This window comes from Neofelis nebulosa, chromosome 7 (genome assembly GCF_028018385.1).
Source record: "Neofelis nebulosa isolate mNeoNeb1 chromosome 7, mNeoNeb1.pri, whole genome shotgun sequence".
Classification (NCBI taxonomy): Eukaryota; Metazoa; Chordata; class Mammalia; order Carnivora; family Felidae; genus Neofelis; species Neofelis nebulosa.
In genome coordinates this window covers 36,589,796-36,608,907 of record NC_080788.1, presented here as the reverse complement: position 1 = coordinate 36,608,907, position 19,112 = coordinate 36,589,796, and the positions used below count along the sequence as shown (strand labels likewise).

The following is a 19,112-nucleotide window of genomic DNA, read 5'->3' as shown; positions in this document are numbered from 1 at the left end:
TCAGGCACCCTTCTCCCAAATGTCCAGGAATCCCCCAACTTTCCAATCGGCCAGTCCCATCTGTTCCCAGAGCTGGAACAAAGAGGCAGGCTCCTGAGGCCAGAGGAGGCTTCACTGGTCTAGAAACCGCAGTGCCACTGGGATCCTCTCCAAGTTAGGGACAGCTGAAGTCTGAGTGGGGGCTCAAAAAGATCCTCAGTCTGCGGCTCCTGGCACTGGAGAGTGGCGCCTCTGGCTGGGTCTGAAATGGGCTGCCTGGGGTTGCACCAGGGACCCAGGTGGCTGCCTCCTACATTGCTACACATTCCAGTTCAGGGTTCGGAGCTTCGGGGAGCACAAGCGATCCCGTGGTCCCATTCTTTAAAGCCCCACCTGGCAAAGGAAGTTGTAAGTGCGTATCAGTGAGGACAATGTTGGTTGCAAGTTCAAATCAAGTTAGCCTGAGGAAGAGGGGAAAAAAAGAAATGGGCTCTCATAAACGGGCAGTCCAGGGGTTGGCTTCTGCATGGTAGAACCAGGGGATGTTTGAAGGCACCACGACTGTCTCTCTCAATTCTTCTTCTTGGCTTGTGTGGTCTCTGCCTGGCTCTATTATTCCCCTGGGTCCTTTCCTTGGAGCAGGCAGAATGGCGACCGGCAGTTTCAGATCAATATTCTTTCAGACTATCCTTTCAAACTAGCGATAGCAACGGAGATAGGTCATCTTCCCTGTTAGCTCTGGCAGGAAAGTCGTAGGACGATCTCTAGTTGGCCATGCCAGAATAATTTGTGCCTCCCTGAATTAATCACTGCAGTCCCTTTGAGAGGGGTGATCTGATTGGCCGGGCCTGGACCACACTATTACCTAGGGAAGGTGGAGTCATGTGATTGACAGGTCCATCAGGACCAACAGGGTTAGGGGAGCAGCACAGCCAAGGAAAAGTGGATGTGTTATCAAAGGAGGGAGATGGGAAAGTGGAAGGGGCCGTCAAGGACTTTGGGAACCAGAGTCCACATCAAGCCCCCGATGGGCCGGTTCCCAGTGTGGCTCTTTAGATTAATTCCTACATCTCCTCCCCTAAAGTGTGAGACTCTTCCGGAAGAGCTGGCTGAGGCCAGATTCTGGGGTCCATGGCTACACTGACCTCGAGCCCCAACTTCGCCGGTGACTCCTTTGCCCCAGCACATAAGATACCCTTCCTTCTTTGGCCCCCAAGGCTGGCCTCATCTTGTGCCTCAGTGCAGGGACTCCTGTCTCAGGGGAAAACGCCGCCTGGCCGGACTTCAGTGTGGGCACAGCCCTGGATGTCGTGGAGGTGCTCAGGAAAGACTCGTCTCATCTGTTCATCCTCCCCGTGGCGATCCCTCCCCACCTCCATGCCCTCCTGCATCAGGGGCTTCCAGAAGAGTCAAGCATAGTGAAAGGATGTGGGGCCCGGAGCTGGCACGCCTCAGGCAAATGAATGAGGGAGTGAATGAATGAATAAGTGTGTGGGTAGACTGACAGACTGTGCTAAGCTTCAGAAGGAGCTGAAAAAAATGAGATGCTCTCTTCCCAACGTGCATTGGCAAAAGGCGTCTCTGGCCAGCTCAAGCCTGGGCGCTATCATAGCCCAAATCAATTTTCAGACTTAGGACAAAAATGCATATCTATTTCTCTCCGGTTCTCTCTGCCTCCCCTCCCAAAAGAACACGTCTGCGGGGACAGATGGCCCTGTGTCAGCGTCCCTGTGTGATATTGATGTGAACAGCGAGGGAAGGCGATGCGGCTCATGGCTGTAAAAATAGACGTGCATTAGGAATGCATGAAGTCAGACCCCTCCTCTGGCCACGCCAGGCATGCTATTCTAAACCCAGCACTCATGGGTTTGGTATCCAACCGGCAAGGCAGAACAGTGGTCTGGAACTTGACATTTAAAGGGTTTGAAAGAAATAGAAAGAGGCATGGAGATTTCTTTTTTTAAGTCAGTCTGGCTATTTCTGAATGTGACATGCCAAGGAGACGGGAGATCGAATTCACAGCATTTTAGAACCATAGCGTCTGAGAGATGGCATGGGGCTGTATGAGCTGTTCTGTCTGGTTTCCCTCCCAATGCAGGGATTCCTTCCATGGAGCTTCTGACGGTTGTCTGGTTTCTGCTTGAATACCTTGAGTGACAGGACGCTCTCTCCCTCAAGGGGCAGCGTTTTGTTGTTGGGCATTGTTGGGCACATCTAACGGCCACTGCAAAAATACTTCTGAGAAAATAGCGAGTCGGTGCCTGTCTCTCTGAAACGCCTCTGCACTGACCCTGGGGGTCGGGCCCCGTTTATGGTATTGAGATGGATTGCCGCTGGTATTTCTTGGGCCCCTGCTATGTGCTCAACCCTTGAGGAGCCTCAGAGGCTAAAAAAGAAGACAGAGTTTCCAAAAGCCAGCTAGCACCCAATCTGGGGAGATAATGAACATGTGTGGAATAATGAGATAGTGCACAGCGACAAGATATTATTAAATTTGACATTGTGTGATACCACCTGTTTCCTTCCCGGTTCGAATCAGTGGCAATTTTCGCCACCCCCGTGTCGATTAATGACACCTACATTTTAGCAGTCTCTCTGACTTGGGGGCTTGGAACGACCTTGGCTTACGCTTAGTTTCCCCCTCCTCCCCATCTGGTCTCTCTCAGGGGGTCCGGCAGAGGCAGGGTCTCACAAACTCCTCCCACCTCCTGTCCCTGCTTGTACTGGCTGCACAATCTCCCGCTTGAGGTTCAAGACTCCCTCATAGTTTGGCCCCGTATTATCCTTCTCAGACTCCGCCTTCTTCTTACCCTTCTTCCACGTGGTTGCCCCCACACCTCTCCCGTCTCCTTCAGATACCTTTGGCTTGCTCCCCTTCACGCACCTTTTCTCTCCTGCCTCCCCATTTTGTCTGAATCCCATTGCTTCTTCCAGGCCTGGTGGAAACTTAAACCATCTCTGTGGTCCCTGCACCTCAGTATCAACAAATTGTGTTATTTCCCGACGGTTGCGGTTTGCTCAATCGCCAAACTGCCAGGCACCCCTTGAATCCTCTCTTGCCTTTTAAGGCGCACCGACCCCTATGATGGAAGAAATATAATGGGCTTGGTGTCCTAAGACCTGGGTGCAAATCACAACTCTTGGCCACTCGCTAGCTTTGCTCTCAGGCAAATCAGAGGCTCTCCCGGGCCCTCAGTTTCCACGTCTGTGTTGTGGGAGTGGTTCCGCCCACCACCCTGGGTTGCTGATTAATTGACATCATGAATGTGGCAAGTCTGTTTCAAATATGCAATGCCTCACAGGTATTGGTTACTACTAGGGCTGTGTCGCCTTTTAAAAGAGGAAGCTGCTGGGCTTGCACTCTTTTTATATCCTTGGAATTTATATCGGCAACAGCAGTTTATATCACCTGCTGTTTGTCTAGCTTTGTGCAATGAGCTTAGGGGGTTAAAAGTGAAGGCACGGTTTCCAGCCAACGGCTTACACACTCTGGGTAGAGATAATGAACACATGCGGAGAACTGAGACAGTGAGATTGGACAGGGTATTATTAAGTTTGACTTTGTGCGAGCCTGCCTGAAAGCAGGGTAGAGGCTCTGAGAGGGGGGCTGGAAGAGCTGGGGTGATAAGGGAAGGCTTCCTGGAAGAGGCAGCCTAGAGGCTGAGCTTAAAGGCTGGGTAGTCCCTGCGAAGGGGAAGAGGAAGTAGGGGGGTAGTCCAGGCAGGGAGATTTCTCTGCAGCACGTCGATTGCCCTGTCCAGGCTCACCCGGCAGAGGGACTCCCCTTCAGTCAGGAGCTGTGCTGGACGAGAGGCAGGAGGGTGGCTCATTTGCCAATGAGAAAAACTGCTGCTCCCGGTTGGGAACGGCTTAGGAAGGGAGGGGCAGGGTGCTTCCCAGCGCTAAGTGTGTTGGATATGCTGAGAAGAGTTACGTTTTGGATGCAGTGTTCTCTGGTCTGACTTCCTCTAGCTTCCTGGAGAGTCACACACAGGTTGGGGGGATTCATGGGCACCGCCTCCCACTGGGTGTATGCCAGCCGTACGTAGGCGGGGGGGGGGAGGGGGGTGGATCTAAGAGTGTCTCTAGAGAAGGGGCTTAGGGGTGGTAGTGGTCCCGTGCCACCGCCTGTGTGCTGCACTCACGTGTAGATTACACGTAGCGGATGTAATGCGTAATATGTAGATTACATCTTTAATTTGGAGAGGCTTTGGAGAGGGGCTGATGGAGATGATGCAGGGGCTAACCGCCTCCCCCCCCCACCCCCCCCCCCCCCCAGGATATATCTCTTGGTGAGACCTCTAACTGGAAAAATCTCTAGGTCGTGCTGTTATCAGCCCCACCCATTTTTCTGGGTGAGTAATTCATTTACCTGCTGTTATTGCTAGGGTGTCATCATTTCCCTGGTTCTTGGTGGAGCTAAAGATAAGCTCTCGGGAGCCCTTTCAGAAAGCGCCTTGTCTCCCGTCCAATCTTTATAGCCCCGCATCTCAAGCAACCTTGGCCCACAGCCTGTTTAGGGGATGGGGCCCTGAAGGTTGCTAAGCTCGGGATGAGAGCAGGTGATAGCTAAGGCCCCGCTGATGCTCACAGCCTCTTTTCCCCTTTTATTTGCCCAGCCTTGAGCAAACAAGTCACAGTAAACTACATGGCATTTGGATATTGGAAATGCAAAGAGAAAGTGTCTCCAAGAACAATAAAGGAGTTAGGGCGGAGGGTACGGGGGTCCGTGCGGCAGATTACATTGTGTAATCCCTCTCAGAGGCAAGGTGGCTTCCCAAACCAGGAATGGGTATAGGAAGCCTGGGGGAGAGCCTGCTGTCCACACTTCACTCTACAACGTTAACCTCATTCGACTGGATGCTGACTCAGAATGTTCTAGGCAGGACGTATGCACCCATTTTAGCTCAGCCCCGTGAATGATACAAGAAGAAGCCAGGCCTCAGAAGCTCCAGTCTTTTGGGGGAGGAAAATCAGGTAAGAACAAAGCAGCTGGGGAACCATAAAGGGCTAAACCAAAAGGCAACGGCTCCATAAGCCTCTGTCTTCCCCTCGACAATCAATTGCTTCTTCGCTCCCTCTGCACTTGGCTAGCACAGAACTGGGTTTATACCACATGTGTCTCTCTCATTAGACCAGGGGGCGGCACACTAAAGCCCGGCTGGTTCTTGTAAGTAAAGGTTTATTAGCACCTGGCTGCACTCCTTCATTTGTGCCCTGTCTCCGGCCCCTTTTGGGCTAGAAGGGCAGAGTTGGGTTCTTGGAACAGAAATGGTCTGCAAAGCCGAAAGTATGTACTATCTTGCCCTTTGCGGAAGAAGGTTGCTGACTTCCTGATTCAGATCAGGGACTTCCTGATTCGACCATAGGTGGGTGGAGGGCAGGGACTGGGTCTTGCTCATATGTCAACCCTTAGGCACAGCGCTTTGCACACTTATGCTTAATTAAAAGAAGAAGTGTCCAAGCTGGAGAGAGTGAAGGGCATCCAGGGGAAACAGTTCAATTACTTAAGAGCAGGAGCCGTTTTCAAGGACTTTAAAAGCCTTCATTTACATACACAGAGTTGATAAGCTAATTGCACAACAATCTTGTCCTAAATTAAAGCAGCCCCTCAGGTCTCGTTAGATAACACCTTGTTAACCTAGTTCAAGGAAACCTGCTGTTTCTCGACAATAATACAAGTGCGATTTCCGTAACCCAGACTCTCTCCCACCACCCCAGTCTCTTTTTAGTCTGAATTAGACATCAGACAGACATTTCCTCTGGAGTGGAAATGACCGTGAACATAATCCAGTGTAGCATCTCTCAAACGGTAGCGGCTGGTAAGTGAGACACCGTTTTGTGCATTATGCGGTGTAGACCTGGTGCTCAGGGGCCTCGAGCTCCCCCGGGGTCTGAGGAAGTGATCGCGGCACGGACATTTTTAACATGTTGCCTCCAAACTTAACATTCCTTGTGACAGAGCAAAGCCAATATGCAAGCATGTTTATTTAAAGTCTGCTTGGGGCACCTGGGTGGCTCAGTCAGTTAAGCATCCCGCTCTTGATTTTGACTCAGGTCATGATCTCACAGTTCATGGGATCGAACCCAGAGTCCGGCTCCCCGCTCCAGCCTGCTTGGGATTCTGTCTCTCCCTTTTTCTGCCCTTCCCCTGCTAGCTCTCTCTCTCTCTCTCACCCTCTCTCTTTCTCTGTCTCTCAAAAATAAATAAACAAACATTAAAAAAAAGACCATTCTTAAAAAAAAAAGTCCACTAAACAAATGACATTATTCCATCTCTGACTCAATTCCTAGAGTTATTTTTAAATTATATTGAACAGGAATGTGGGTACATTTTAAGCTGTGTGGCATGACGTAAGGGTGGGGCCTCCAGATTTGGGGATGGATGCAGACAGAGGAGGATGTGTGTTCTGTGGGGTCCAAAGGTCGTAGAATTTTAGCGGCTCTCTTTGAGAATACGGATATATGGCAGTACCTTACTTCTGCAAACGTGACTTTGTGGGGTGGATCACCATACCAGGTGAACATTTGGTGAGGGTATTTCCAGATTCTTGGAATGATCTAGATGGGTGGGAGGCCCTGAGGTTCAGTTCTATGGACCTGATGGTGAGCACTCCCCTGAGTGACTGGGTCACTCATTATTTGCCTCATTAGATGAATGGAGTCAAATAAGCCTGGGAAGTGCTGTCAGTGCAGTGTTCCAGAGTCCCAATTCCTTGCAACTCTTTAAAGGTTCTGACAAGTCCTGCAGTTCAGAACATTAACTTTATTTGATCCAGAGTTTCTAAAACTTGTTTTTGCCGTAGAGGCCCTCTCTGGGCAAATGTTTTCAAACAACTGAGAAGCAGGAGGGAATGCCCCCCTCCCTTGCCCTCTCCTATCCTATTTCCTTTTATGGAGTAGAGGGGGCTGCTGTCTCAGGGCTGAGCTGGGACTCTCCTCAATTTGGGATTACAGACACAGCTGGTCAGACAGGTGCTTTTCGGGCAGGGGCTGGTTGAGAGGCGAGGACCGGGTCAGACCTACTCGTAAGGGGTTTCTGTTGTAATAAAATCCTTTCCTAAAAAAAAAAAAAAAAAAAAAAAAAAAAATTCTGTGGCTCAGACTTTCTCTTGCCCAGAATTTTAAAAGAGTGGGGCATTTTGACTCAAATGAAGGCAAAGGGGGTTGACATATGGATTCCTGAGTCTCACTTTCTATTAGCATCGTCTAGTTTTTGCATTTGACTTGAGTGCAAGACTGGTGACACGATTTCCAGGTCCCTGTGCAAAACGAAAGTGCTGGGGGCCCCTGCTCAGAAGTTAAGGTCAAGAGAGGGAGGGCGGAGCATTAAACGGCGTGGGGGCTCCTTCCGAGCTTGGGCCTCGGTGACTGTGCAGGTCACGTGCCCATGGGGCCTGTCCTGGCCTGGTGCGTATTTGCGCTTACCCATTTCAAAGTTCACAGCTCTGAGGACCTGTAAAGTCTGTAGGGAAGACGCAGCGGCTTGGGAGAGGACTGTGACCTTCGCATAACGGGCTAGATCTGGGCCCCGCGTGGAGGGGCCTCTGCGGGGTGGATCCGTAATGGAGCTTTTTTAGCCTCACTCAGCACTCTCCCTGATTCATCAGCGATGATGCTGCTGCTGCGGCCCGGCCCCGGGCCCCGTGTAGTTCACATTATCATCGTAATGAGCTGCTGCTTCTCCCGTGAAAACACTGCTCTAGCCTGGGCGTTTCCAAAACAGTGCTAGTTACCGCATCCAGGTAGATGGGGTCAGCCTACGACTCCCTCTTTTCCTGGCTTGTAATAATTAACCATTCTATCAGGGGACTCAGTCTAATTGTCTTTCCTATAAGCAGTTGGTAATTATGAGCACAGCGACCGGGTGAGAAAGTGGGAACACGGGAGGGCACAGCTTTCCCTATTCTGAGCGCCTGTATCTCCAGCAGCCGCGGGAGCGTGACAGGTGTGGGGGAACCGCGACAGCAGCAGGATGGGGGCCCATCCCTTCTCTACCTCATGCCCTAGGCTTCCGCAGTGGAGGGGGGTAGTCTCAGCAGGTAAGGCAAAGCCGGTGCCTTTGGCAAGGGCTTTCTGGGCCCCACTGTGGACTAAGGAAGAGTCAGAGGCACACTCTGAGCCATCCCGAGAGAGGCTCCCAGAAACCCTTTACCAAGTTCATGCTCACTGGCCTTCTGCTTCCCACGCTTTCCACCTGGGAAGCCTCGCCTACCCGCTCCTGCCCCCAGACGGGCTGCAGAGCGGCCGCATCTTCTCCTGCAAGAAAGGCGGACGTGGTCCGACCGCCATGGGTAAGGTCTGAAACCCGAGAGTGACCAGGGAAGGCGGTGGAGGTGCCCACGTGCCCTATCTTTTTGCCTTCAGGCCAGCGAGGGCATCCTTCCCTGACCCTTGAAAATGGCAGCAGTTGTACTGAACAAGTTCTCCCCCTTTTACTTTTTACTGGTTTTGGTTCACGACAGTGAGCCTCTGCATCACGGTCCCTTGGAGCTGCGGAGAGAGCTGGGAGGGAGGACTTCTGCCCGTGCTCTGGGGAGCATCGGAGGCCAGCCACGGTGGACTTAGGCCAAACACATGATCTTGACTAAGAGCCTTTTCCTTAAGTGGGGGTGGGGGGTGGGGAATCGTCTGGGTTTATTCATATGTTAGGCTGTGTGGATTGGGGAAATATAGTTATCTCTCCTTTTTTTTTTTTTTTTAAACTTTGTTTATTTTGAGGGGGAGGGAGGAGCAGAGAGAGAGGGCAAGAGAGAATCCCAAGCAGGCTCCACACTGTCAGCATGGAGCGGGAGGCGGGGCTCGAACCCACCAACTGTGAGATCCCGACCTAAGTCGAAACCGACTGAGCCACCCCGGGCGCCCCCTAGCTTTCTCTCTGTAACTGACGCCATAGATTACCCTCGTGTTTCCTGTCCCATTCCCAAAGCAAAGGGTTTTGAGGCACTCTCTGTTGAGACAGTCATTTCATCGAGGGCGGGTTAATCATTAGGTTGAGGGCAAGGGTGTCAACACAGGTACAATTTACTTATTTGTTTCTAATTGCAGTAGAGGCGCCCTGATTAATGAGTAACTGTCTGGGGAGTGGAGGTGAAGTAGGCCACTATCCCCTTCTGTTGTAAGGCCAGCTTTCACTTCTCCCTGATAACCTGTCAGTGGTTCTGCCTTGGGAGACCCAGCCTCCTCTGCCCATTTCCTCGTTGTCATAAGTGGCTGGCTCGCTATCCGGCCTATGCCGCACCCTTGGGCAAGCCCGTCCCTTTCTTGGGGCTTCCTCTGACCATCTGCAAGCGGAGGCCAAGAGACCATCTCTGTGATGGGGAGCTTTGTCTTGAGAGCCCTCTTGCTGCTGGAGTCAAGTGCGTAGGAGCGGGAAGCCTCGAAGTGTCTAGGGGGGATGTCAGTCTAGAAGCTCTCATGGGCCATGCCCGTAGAAACATAGGGCATTTTTCTCCTCTGTGGTAAAACCTCCATGCTGACCCCAGTCTCATGGTAGGTTGTCTAGGCCAGGTTGGCGGACTTCCTCCGTGGGGACAGGGGCATCTCCCGCAGTCTCATACTGGCAATGACAGCTTGTTCCAGGGTCTGCCCTGTCTATGTCACAGAGACCGTGTTGAGTCCCTACTATTTACTGAGGGCTGACCATGGGGGAAGGGCAGCACTGAGGGCCTAAGACACAGTAGCCCGTTTAATTCTTATAACAATCCCTTGTATTATTATTTCCGTTTTACAGGGAGGGATGTTGAGCTCAAAGAACTCAGGTGGCCTGCCCGTGGCCGCACAACTCACAGGTGGCAGACCTGGGATTCCATCCCGTGCCCTTGACTATAGCCCACGCCCTTGACCGCTTTGCTTACGTCTTTCCATTCCGTGTCTGTTTAAAGATCCATTAAAATTGGGAATGCCCCTTCTCTGAGCCACAGCCTTCTTGGTGTCTTCTTATCACTGTGAAACCTGACACCAAAAGTCAGAGTGGATCCAAATGGTTAACATACTCCTTGTACTCTTGTAGATACAGTGCCAAGTAATACTCTGGGGTATTACTCACTGCTCAGGGCCTCAGGTGCAGATAGGAATCAGTCTTCCCAATGGGCCAGTGCTCAGCGTGGGTTTGCCCCCTCCTTGTTCGGGGGTGCATGGCCACGTTACCTACTTCCTACTCCTGGCCTCGACCGGCACAACCAGGGGGCCAGGCCAGGCCGGGGAAGGGGATGCGAGGGCAAGGGCGAAGATCTTATTTTTTTTCCGTGGCTTTTGTCGAGGAGAAACTGTAGGCCAGTGGTGATCTCTGATCAACAGCCCCTCTTACCTCATTTGGAATACTGAGGAGCAGGTGTTTTGTCAGCCTGTGCTTTTACAGAAATACCAAGAGGTTTTCAGCCTTTGCAAGGAATTTGCAAACATCCCATATTCCCTTCCCTCTCCATCTTCTGTCCAGTCACTCGCCTGGAAGAACAGTTGACAGACTTGGCCGTGGCCCACGCCGTTGCCACGTGGTAATGCCAGAGGGTCTCGGGCCCAGGAGGGGCGTCCCAGCAAACTGCCCAACTCCTGATACGGGGGGCAGTGTTTCTGGCTACAGAGTGTAGCCAGAGTGAGCTTTTCTGGCCCGAGCCGTTGCATATGCCCAGCAGGGGCTGGGTGCTCGACTTGGAAGATGCAGGAAGCTGAGGCCCAGCGAGGTGACGGACGGATGGCCGGCCAAGTGGGGCCAGCAGCTGCGGGAAGCCCAGATTTCTTGGCACGGACTCTGGGATTCTTTACACCGACCAGCTCTTAAGTCCGGGCAGCTCGGGGATCCAAGAAAGCACCTTTATTTCTGACTTTCTTCTTCTCTCCTGTAGCCTTCTGACTAATGTTCAGCGGGGGCCGTGCACCTAGAAAGTCTCCGTCTGAGGCTGCTCCCTCTTGGGAAGAGCAGAAAGTCCCAGTTGGACTTAGGAAGAATGAAATCCGTCCCAGGCCCCGAGCTCTCTGAAAAGTTGTTATTAAATTCCGCGCGTGGCCCTGACCTGGATTTAAAGATTTGCAAGAAGACAAATTCCAAACAGATGCCCATTAGGGCCCTGACAGCCGCAGCTTAAAGATAACATTTACATTCTGCTGGGGTTCGTATCTCTCTGTTCCCTGCGCAGCCCCTCTCCCGCCTCCAGTGGGATCAATACCTCGGTCGAGGTTACATGGAGGTGGCCACATTCTTTTAAGCTGTTTGCTCAGTGCTTGGTTTGCTCTGCTAACATGCCAGGCACTTCTTCCAACAGGCCTGTTTGCCTAGTATTAGGGCTGTTTGCCGAAACACCTACCCCAATCCGAGGGGGCTCAGCTTTCCAAACAGTTGGTCCCCACATCTGTCAATCAATAACAGCAATCGGGTTCCTGATATGGACAGCAAGTGTGGCCAAGTCCAATATTTGCCCAAACACCGCCCCCTCCCCCTGCACCTGACTCTCCCCCCAGCTCAACGAGGCGGACATTCGCCAAGCGCACAGGCTGCTGGGAAGAGGCGATGCTGGAAAACGGGGAGCTGATTCCAGGAAAGAAGGGCACACGAACAAACATGATAGCTCCTTTATGAGAGGTAATTTACTGAAATACACAGTGATTACCTGCTCACCCAGCCCTGGCGTAATTAAAAATGGCAGGCTCGGGGCTCTGGATTCCCTAGCGCTGGCCAAGGAAAGTGGGTTGCAGCTTGTGAAGCTTGAGGTTGGATCCGGGGGCTGGTCTGGCGTCACAGGGGATCAGAGGGACATCAGGATCGTATCAAACCCAGGAAATCAGCTCCCAAGAGGGACAAAATGCTAGCAAGAGAAAATATACCCTAAGAAGAGGGTGACATTTAGGAGGGACAGTCTTCGTGTAGTTTCGAACTTGGAGGGGTTGGTTCACAATATTGTGAATGCACTAAATGCTACTCAATTGTTCTCTTTCCGATGGTTACTTTTATGTGGTGGGACTATCACCTCAGTTGGGGCGGGGGGCGGGGGTGGGAAGAAAAAAGAATGAATCCCAATGAGCCCAGGACGTTTACATTTGAGAGACTCTAATGCCTAACTCAGGCTTTGGCGCAGAGTAAATGCTTAATAAATGTTTATTGAAAGAACAACCTAACATTTGCACAGTCAACAAAGCTCTTTGTTATACATTAGCTCATTTCATCCTTAAAGAGCCCTGCGCAGTGGGCAGGGGTAAATCTTCTTGTGTTGTAAAGGAGAAACTGAGGCTGAGGGAGGAGAGTGGTTTGCGTAATGTGGCACGGCTAGAAGGGGAGGTACTGGGATTCAAACCCTGAAGTCCCTGGCTTCCAAGTCTGTGCTTGTATAGCCTCACTATTGTGCCTACCTCATGACTTCCAAGGCAGGAGAGAAAGAGAGGCTTACAGATATTACTTCCCCCTTCTTTTAGGGTATTTATTACTAAAACTATTTTAATGTTTTTTAATGTTTATTTCTGAAGGAGAGAGACACAGAGGGCTAGCAGGGGAGGGGCAGAGAGAGAGGGAGACACAGACTATAAAGCAGGCTCCAGGCTCTGAGCTGTCAGCACAGAGCCCGACGCGGGGCTCGAACCCACGAACCGCGAGATCATGACCTGAGCCGAAGTCGGACGCTTAACCGACGGAGCCACCCAGGCTCCCCACACTGAAACTATTTTAAAACTGGACTGTCCAGCCAAGCCACCCATTCTCCCTCGAAGCTCCTAGCACCGTGCTTGATAAATATTTTCTGATTCACTCAGCCGCAGGGAACAAGCTTTCGTTGCTGTGGTGACTGACCAGAGCAAAACTCAGGGAGGTTAGGGTATCAGCGATGCCGAAGGACCCTGGCCGCCAATGTCTGCGAGGGGGAGCTGGGGTCCGTGGGGGGTGACTCCCAGAAGCATTGCTGGGTGCAGGGTATCCTCTGCGAGGGGGAGCCTGGTGGTGCTTGGGCCAGCTGGGCCACTGTCACTTATTGGTCTAGATGGTGGAGGGGTGGCCCCTCGTTCAAAAGTTAGTAATTTCAAGACAGTGACGGCAGAACATGAAGCCCAGCACATGTCTGTCTGAGGACAAGGTGTGAGAGGCTGCACAGCTTTCTGTGATGTGGCCCTGGGGCAGGCACGGCCTGGGCTCCCGCGGGGCATCTCTGCGGGTGCTGTGGATGGAGACAGGAAGTGGGGAGGGCGGGGCAGAGGTGTAGAAGGCCATCTCTTTTCTGGATGAGGGTGTCCCTCATCCCCTGGGGAGAACCCCGGTATGCTCCCCCCTCCCTCCACGATCATCAGAGCAACCTCCAGGCCTGCGTGGGGTTCCGCCCTGGTTCTGCTACCTGGAATCCTCGTGATGGGGCACTGAACTCAGAGCCTCCGACTCCTTGGTTATAAAATGGTGCCAATGCTTTCCTCGGCGAGTGATCGAGGGGTCAGATGAGACGATGCCAAAGGACCTGGCCGTGTCCCTCATCCCAGATGACAGCACCGTCTTCTCCGGACTAAGTGGGACTGAGGTCCCCATCAGCTGGACCTGAGTTGGCTAACAAGAACACACGTACACGGACTGAAAACTCAAGTGCTTTCAGAGGCGGGGTGGGTAACAGACACGAAGGAGACAGGCCCCAGAGCAAGGCTTTAGGGAGGGGTAGGGACTGTGGTAAACTGGTTTGGGGCCCTCCCTCATGCCACTGCAATCCAAAGACCAAGTTGATACGGGAAAACACTGCCAGTTCATTAGGCGGCGAGGGAGGTCATCCTGAGAACTTTCAAACACTAAGTCGGAAACCGGGACATCAGGCTGACACCAAGGGGGGAGGCATTAACAGGCCATAAGGTCCTACACGGTGAGCTACAAATTTGGTTCCCTGCGCAACGCGAGGAGGGCGACATAATTGGTCGCGTGGTCCTCACCGTCTGTGAAGGAGAAACGGATAGTAGGTGCTGGGAGCCAGCTCGAAAGACACCTCCTGGGGGCTGCATGTAGGGTCTCGTCCTGGGTACCGAGGGTAGGGTGATGGGTGCAGGCTTCTGGTGCGGGGAACAAGCAGGTGCAGAGGAGTTAAAAAAAAAAAAAAGCAATAGATTTGACTGAAATTTGACCTGCTTTTATTGTCCCTGTGCACTGGCAATTGCAAACAATGTCAGTGACAAAATTCTCCTCCACGAAAATTCTTTCTTGGCATCAGGTGTAAGGGAGTGGAACTTAAGAATAAATAGTAACAAGTATAAGCTTCACATCAGGATGGTTTTATTACCTCTCCTTTTTTCTTTTAATTAAAAAATTTTAAAAATTATTTATTTTATTTTAGAGTGAGTAAGAGAGAGAGAGAGAGCATAGGAGTGGGGGAGAAGAGTAGAGGGAGAGAGAGAGAGAGAGAGAGAGAGAGAGACAATCTTAGGCACAGAGCCTGACTTGGGGCCCGAACCCATGGCTCTGGGATCATGACCTGAACTGAAATCAAGAGTCGGATGCTCCACACACAGACTGAGCCAGCCGGGCGCCCCTCCTCTCCTTTATTTTTAAAATTTTTTTTTTCAACGTTTTTAATTTATTTTTGGGACAGAGAGAGACAGAGCATGAACGGGGGAGGGGCAGAGAGAGAGGGAGACACAGAATCGGAAACAGGCTCCAGGCTCCGAGCCATCAGCCCAGAGCCCGACGCGGGGCTCGAACTCACGGACCGCGAGATCGTGACCTGGCCGAAGTCGGACGCCCAACCGACTGCGCCACCCAGGCGCCCCTCCTCTCCTTTAATAAACATTGTAATCGTACAACGAAGTTAATTTGGAGGACTCCCAGTTACAAGCATTGGCTCCCCAAACGCGGACTCGCCCCCAGGCATTTGTTTCGAGAGTTATTTTGTCAGGCTGCAGAAGTGTTTGCTTTCTCCCCGGGTGCAGTCTCTGTCCCCAATCCCCCGTGGTAACCTGTGTTCTCGAGCTTAAAAGAGTAGATTTGAAATGAATAATGACAACATAGCCTTTGTGAAGATGAAAAACATAACGTGAGTTCGTTAATGCAATGCAGTCACTCTAGGTAATCACTGGAGTTTAGTGTTTTTTTTTTTTTTTTTTTTTTTTGAGAGAGAGAGAGAGAGAGAAAGAGACTCTCAAGCAGGCTCCACACCCAGTGCAGAGCCTGATGCAGGGCTTGATCCCAAGATCAAGGTCAAGATCATGACCTGACCCCAAATCAAGATTCAGTTGCTCAACCGATCGAGCCACCCAGGTGCCCCTCGAGTTTAGTTTTGTTTAAAATTGGAAACAACCAGGACACCTTGGCGGCTTAGTCAACTGAGCGTCCAACCTCGGCTCAGGTCATGATCTCGTGGTTCGGAAGTTCAATCCCCGCATCGGGCTCGCTGCTGTCAGCACAGAGCCTGCTTCAGAGTCTCTGTCCCCCTCTTGCTCTGCCCTTCCCCCTTTTGTGCTCTCTTTTCAAAAATAAATAAACATTTACAAGGAGTAACATTTGAAACGACCAAAGAGTGTGAATTGCGAGATGTTATGTTTTTGCTTAGTGAGTATTTTAGTTCATGCTTGAAATAGTTAACTGAATTTGAATGATGTGTTTGTATACATCTGTTTACATAGATACATTTTAAGTAGGCTTCATGCCTAGTGAAGGGCCCAGCACAGGGCTTGGACTCATGACCTTGAGATCAAGACCTGAGCTGAGATCAGGTTGGATGCTTCACCAACTGCACCACCCTTGAATTCAAGGCGCCCCTTGAATAACATGTTTTGAATTGATACTTATTTTTTTAATTGTTTTAAAAAGAACAAAATCCAGAAAGTGGTTTTTATCAATAAATTGTGTCTTTGGCTGACGTCATAGTCTTATTAACATCCTCTTGTTAGTTACTGGATAATTGTTTACATAAATTGTTATTATATCAGACCATAACCAAAGGATTAGAGTTCAAGCTGCTGGGCACGTATAAACACCATTATACAAATCGTTGTGCTTTTGTGTCCTATAGGAACTTGGAGTAACTTACAATGTGTGGTAGTATTGTGAGACCAGCAACTGGTTCATAGTCATAAAGGTGTTCTGGAGAAATTTCAAGTGGGGCACCCGCACCAACCTAAAATGACAAGAGTTCAGTGGTGCTCCATAGAGAAAAGGGAGAAGAACAAAGGAGGAGGCAACTGAAACAATGTCTGGATAGGTTAAAAGTACATAATGCTTTCAAAATCGCGTGTCGTTAACGGGGATTCTGAAGAAATGACACATGGCCTGTGCAGCACACCTATAATATTGTTGTTCGTTGTGTTTCGTGATTTTTACAGAAAACAATTTTGGTGTTTGGAAGACGATTGAGTTTAAAAGTGACCTGTTGGGGGCACCTGGGTGGCCCAGTCGGTCAAGCGTCCGACTCTTGGTCTCGGCCCGGGTCATGATCTTGCGCAGTTGGTGAGTCTGAGCCCCATGTCAGGCTCTGCACTGAGCGAGTAGCCTGCTTGGGATTCTCTCTCTCCGCTCTCTGCCCCTCCTCCACTCGTGCTCTCTCTTTCTCTCTCTCAAAAATAAATGAGTAAACATTAAAAAAAACAAAAAATATGTTTTCGGGGGGGCACCTGTGTGATGCAGTCAGTGAAGCCTCCGATTTTGGCTCAGGACGTGATCTCGCGGTTCCTGAGTTCGAGCCCCGCATCGGGCTCTGTGTTGACAGCGCGGAGCCTGGAGCCTGTTTTCGATTCTGTCTTTTCCTCGCCCTCTGCCCCTCAGACAGAATCTGAAGCAGGCTCCAGGCTCCGTGCTGTCAGCACAGAGCCCGATGCGGGGCTCAAACTCAGGAACCACGAGGTTATGATCTGAACCGAAGTCAGGTGCTCACCAACTGAGCCCCCCGGGCACCCCAATAAATAAACATTAAAAGAAGAGCCTGCTGGGGTGTCAGGCACTCTCCTTATGCCACTGATTGGCTATCTGTGGTCAGGCTGCATGGTTTCTGTGCCTGGGTGGGGGGTCTTGGTCAGGGGCAGAGGAGGGGCAGGGTCAGTTACCATCACACCATCTTTCTTAGCCGGCTGCTCCCTTGGGCTCTTTTGTTCGCAGGAGCAGACGCCCACTTGGGCTGCTCAGCTCGGGTTCCACAGTCCTGTCTCATCCTTTCCTGAGGCGTGGCACCAGGCCCGAAGGGAGACGAGGGTAATGTCACCAGCCTTTGGGGTTGCCCCAGCTCGTAGCAGCCCCTCTGTCTACTTTCCAGCAGCCGCCTTTACAGTGGGGTCACCTAAAAGAACACATAGGCACACAGTTTCTCCAAAGGCCCTCTGGGAAGTTCTTAGTAATTCCGTCAGCACGGCTATGGATTATGTGCTTTCTGCAGCCACAGGCCTTGACGGCCACCACCGGGTCAACAAAATCAGACAAGTCCCGCGGGGGCATGGGGGTGGGGGGTGGTTCCTGTGTGGCTGGCATTCAGGGAAGGGTGGACAAAGCCCTAGGAGAGGTGGGTGAGTTGTCAGGGTTGTTCAAAGCAGGGTGACAAAATTCACCTGAGGGGTCTCGTAGAAGGGCGGGAGCCTCTGTGGAGTCTGAGATACAGTCACAGAGGACATCTTCAGAGGCTGGTGTGCAGTGAGCACATTCTAGAACCAGTACTTACCAGCTCTGGGACCCCTGGCAAGTTCCCCCTCCCTCCTCTGAGAAGCTGGGGTGGGTGGGGGGCAATGGTCCAAGCTCCCTGGTGGAGGTTGGGGAGGACAAAGGCTGCTGTAAAGCCCCAGGCCCTCCCCAGAGTAAGTGCTTAATAAATGATGGGTGATGAGCTCCCAGGGGCTCCCGTGAGACTCCCCCTTCTCGGTGGTTCTCCACCCAGACGCGCCGTGGAATCTGGGGCTTAACTTGCACCTACACTCAGGGAAGACCTTTCCACAGGGGCTGAACTCGTATTGCGCGTGCGATTCTGGCGAGCGAACCCAATTCAAACTCGGAAGGCCTAAAAAGAACCGACAGATACCATGCCCTTTGGCTCCCTCAAATATAAATGGTCTCAGTGGAGCTTTGGAGAGAAGCTGGATAGCTCTCATGAAATCTAAGTTGTCATTTTCGTTGGTAATAATAATGATGACAATCCCTGGGCTCGGGAGACACAGAATCCGAAGCAGGCTCCGGGCTCTGAGCTGTCAGCACAGAGCCCAATGTACGGCTCGAACCCACGAACTGCGAGATCATGACCTGAGCCGAAGTCGGACGCTTAACCCACCGAGCCACCCAGGTGCCCCTCAGCTACTTTTGATATGTCACTAATCTGATCTCACAGCTACCCCGTGGTGAAGGTCAACTGGTCTTTGCTGTGCCCCAGAGAAGGTCAGTGGCTTGCCCAAAGTCACGCAGCCTAAAAGAGCCAGAGGTGGGATTTGAACCAGGGCTGGCTCAGTCCAGAGCCCAAGTTCCTAAGCCTAGCCCCTGCTATTTGATGGAAACGGTCCCATCTCCGGGAGCTACAGGCTGAGATGGCCGCCCTGAAACCGGCTTCTAGGAAAGGGAAAGAACATAAAATAAAGGTCTTGACCTAACTCGACGGAATGTCTTACACGCAGTTAGCACCGCGTCAGAATTTGTAGGAAGTCTGGTCAGCGCTTCGCCAAAGTTGCCTGGAGCACTCTCAAGGTGGCGAGAAGCTGTTGAATTAATAAAATGCGTGAAGATGATTGCAGGGGAAACACTTAATCTACGGAGGATAATACACTCCGTGGAGGCATTTTTCAAGTACTTTCAAAAACTCCCTTTTCCACACCAATAATTGATAGACTAACCTCACATTGTTCTTATTTGTTCATTAACATAAGGCCCCCAGGGTCTCGCTATGCAACACTTTATTAGCCTGGATTGAGTAATATATTTTAAAGTAATAAAACGACATTATTTTTAAATTATTTTTTAATGTGGACTTTCCAGCCATTGACTGCCCTCTCTGATAGGTCTGAATTAGTGAGTTTTAATTGTGTGCGAAGAAGCAATAAAATAATCATTACTAAGATGATGGGGGCTTCTTTCATGGCAGACACTGAGCTGGGCACGTCACACGGATCTTCCCCAGTCAGCCCGACAAAACCCTGTATTGGGGGTACTATATGCCCTTCCTGACAGACACAGAACTCACGCTCCGAGGGATTCAACTCCTTGCACTGGGTCCCTGGGCTAATGA

The 19,112-nt window shown here is 51.3% G+C and overlaps 1 long non-coding RNA gene across 1 annotated transcript; it reads left to right on the top strand.

Moving 5' to 3' along the window:
- The first annotated feature begins 7,096 nt into the window (after nucleotides 1-7,096).
- On the top strand, nucleotides 7,097-11,080 carry LOC131516345 (uncharacterized). The gene is made up of 2 exons (XR_009264005.1): nucleotides 7,097-8,021; nucleotides 10,824-11,080. It is a non-coding gene; the product is annotated as an uncharacterized LOC131516345 (long non-coding RNA).
- Nucleotides 11,081-19,112: the final 8,032 nt, after the last annotated feature.